The sequence below is a fragment of the Pteronotus mesoamericanus genome, unplaced genomic scaffold (assembly GCF_021234165.1).
Source record: "Pteronotus mesoamericanus isolate MK-2021 breed Mesoamerican mustached bat unplaced genomic scaffold, CSHL_Meso_final contig_227, whole genome shotgun sequence".
NCBI classification, from domain to species: domain Eukaryota; kingdom Metazoa; phylum Chordata; class Mammalia; order Chiroptera; family Mormoopidae; genus Pteronotus; species Pteronotus mesoamericanus.
Genome location: NW_026555094.1, coordinates 150,318 through 153,484, shown reverse-complemented (window position 1 = coordinate 153,484; position 3,167 = coordinate 150,318). Strand labels below are relative to the sequence as shown.

General features: G+C 41.5%; 1 pseudogene; it reads left to right on the top strand.

Annotated features, from left to right (window-relative positions):
* Positions 1-2,125: 2,125 nt before the first annotated feature.
* LOC129069594 (acidic leucine-rich nuclear phosphoprotein 32 family member E-like) lies at positions 2,126-2,816 on the top strand (annotated as a pseudogene).
* The last annotated feature ends 351 nt before the right edge of the window (positions 2,817-3,167 follow it).

Below are 3,167 nucleotides of genomic sequence, written 5' to 3'. Positions count from 1 at the left end.
CCCATCTGTACAGTTACTATTACCAGTGTAATATGTTCTATGCATATACAAATGTAAATGATATACATATTCACATTTTTATCAGAAAATAAACCCAGTCTTTGTACACATATGATTCTGTTTTACAACTTTATCTCACTTAAATATATCATGTGTACCTTTCCATGCATATCTTACCTCATTTAACTTTGTGCATTGTGTTTTTCCCTATAGGTGATCTATATTTTTAGATAGTTATATCACTCTCCCTTTATCTTTAGGTGTTCCAGGTTCTGGGTCATGCTGAAGCAGCCTTTTCCTATCCCAGGGTTTTAAGATAATTTTCTTCAAGGTTTCAAAAACCTCTCAATCTCTCTCTCTCTCTGCGCATCTCTCTCCTCTTTCTGGTATATACTTTTATGCGTGTTATGAAGTAGAGATGTAATTTTAACATCTTTTATCCAGACATTGAAAAGGCCATCTTCTTCTCCACTTTTGCCAGAACTTTTCATACATTATTAGTCATAGGTTATTTACAAAATGTTATTTTTTTGTAAATGGAAACATTGCTCTTTTCTGTAATCTTTAAGGTATGATGCGCTGAGGGTTGTGGGTGAAGTCCTGTATCACAGAACCAGTTTTATTTAAGGTGGAGTTAATAGTATTGGGTTGTGATACTAGCAATTCATTGAGCTATGTGTCTATTATGAAGACACTTAAAACACCAAAGGATAGCCTGACTGGTGTGGCTCAGTGGGTTGAGTGTCATCCCACAAACAATGCCTGGGTTGCAGGCCAGGTCCCCAGTTGGAGGCATGCGAGAAGCAACCGATTGATGTTTCTCTGACATATCAATGTTTCTCTCCCTCTCTTCCTCCTGCCCTTTCCTCCTTCTAAGAATAAATAAATGACATCTTAAAAAATAAAACACGAAAAGGATAAATATAATGCACTTTGGGCTATAAAAAATCACTATTTGTGTTCAAAACAATTATGCATGTATATATGTATGTATGTATTTATAGACAGAGGGGAAGGGAGGGAGAAAGAGAGGGAGAGAAATATTGATATGTGGCTGCCTCTCGCATGCCCCCTACTGGGAACCTGCTCCGCAACTCTGGCATGTGTCCTGACTAGGAATTGAACTGACGACCTTTTGGTTCACAAGCCCATGTTAAAGCCACTGAGCCACAACCAGCCAGGACTCAAAGCAATTTTAATGTTCTGGGACACATGACAATGAATGAGGTGATCAGTGCATTAGAGGGTTTGAAAGTCTGCTAGCTAATTCAGTCTTCCAAGCAGAAGAGTTAATATATACTCTAATGTATGGCCTGGAACCAAAATTAAAAACGTGATCTTTTTGACACATGGAATGAACTGTCAGTTCTAGAAGGCTTAAGCACTGTAAGACATTTTGGTGGACATTTACAAGATAAAGTATATTATTATTAAAAAAACTGGAAGAGACTCAGCCCCCTTCCCTTCCCCATCAGCCCAGTATTAGGAGGATCCAGTTTCAAGGGGCCTCAGTGGGTGTGTGGGAAAGAGTAACGAATTAACCCTCAACTGGGATTGGGGGAAATATTTAATTTGTAGTTTTAAATCATTAAAATATTTTACTTAAGATGGTGAAGGGTTTAAGTTTCTCCGGGGCGGGGGGGAAGGGTTGCATGTGCATGGGGGCCTTATTCCCTTTCTCTTTTCTTCGAGTCAAGCATCCTGGCCTTGTGGGGGCAGGAACCAGGGTGTTGGGGCTGGTCGGCTCTCAAGAGTTCTTCCTCCTGGAGGCGGGCAGCCTGGGAGCAACCCCCGAGTCCCACTCGACCCTGCCGCAGCCATTTTCGCCTGAGAAGTTAGTCCAACTTTTCTTCAGTGCTGCCAACTGAAGTGGGGGTGCCCCCAGCCTCGAGGCCCGCGGGCGTCTGAGTCCATAGCACCGGCCCGGGCTGGGGTCGCTTGCGCAGTTGGCGACCACCCCCTGCCGGTGGCTCCCACTCCCCAGGGGAAGCAGCAGCGCCCATCGACCACGGCAGGTGGAATCTGGGTCACCGGCCGGCTCTCAAACCACGGGTGACACAGTTAGTCCTTGATAATTTCCATTGTGTCATTGGGGAAACTGAGGGCCTAAATGATATTTTTAAAAAACTAGTTTCTGAGTATGGTTAATGTAGAACTAAGTTCGCTGGCCAGGCTTCCCAACTTAAATTAACTTCGAAAGTTTGAACTTCGTAACAATAGAATTTCTGGAGGCTTGGAAGACCTGGCAGAGAAATGTCCTAATCTTACCCACCTCAACCTGAGTGGAAACAAAATCAAAGATGTCAGTGCACTAGAAACTCTACAAAGTCTTAAAAATTTGAAAAATCTTGACTTGTTTAACCGTGAGATCAGCACCCTGGAAGATTATAAAGAGAGGGTTTTTGAACTGCTGCAGTAAATTGCACACTTAGATGGATTTGATCAGGTGGACAACAAAGCACCAGGCTCAGGAGCAGCGGATGATGAGGATGGAGATGAAGATGATGAAGAGGAAATTGAAGCTGGTCCAACTGAAGGATATGAGGAAGAAGAGGAGGAATAAGAGGAGGATGAGGATGATGAAGCAGGCTCAGAATTGCGAGGGGGAGAAGAGGAAGTGGGCCTCTCATACTTAATGAGAGAGGAAATTCAGAATGATGAAGATGATGATGACTATGTTAAAGAAGGGGAAGAAGAAGGAGGAGGAGGGGGTAAGAGGGGGTGGGAGAGAATAAAGAAGAAAAAAAGAAGAAGGTCTCTGAGGGAAAAAGTGGAAACGAGATGCTGAAGACGATGGAGAGGAAGAAGATGACTAGATTATTCTAAGACCAGATTTCCTAAATTCCTTGGTGTGCAACAGAGTGATTATATCTTCCTTGTTGTTTCATATATAATAACTATCCCTACAGAAGATAACGTGTAACTTTTTAAAGGAAAAGTGTGGTTTTACTATTTTTGCCTTATCATTCCAAATAAGACTTACTAGTCTGTTAATGATTATATTGTACGTAGAGAAAAATTTTCATTGACTCCATTGTGAAATTCCCTACCAGTTTATTTAGAATATTAATTTTTCTAACATAAGCTCACTGTATTAGCCCCTAATTAAAACATGATGGCTTTTACACAGGTAAAAAAAAAAACTGGAAGAGATATAGATTTAAAAT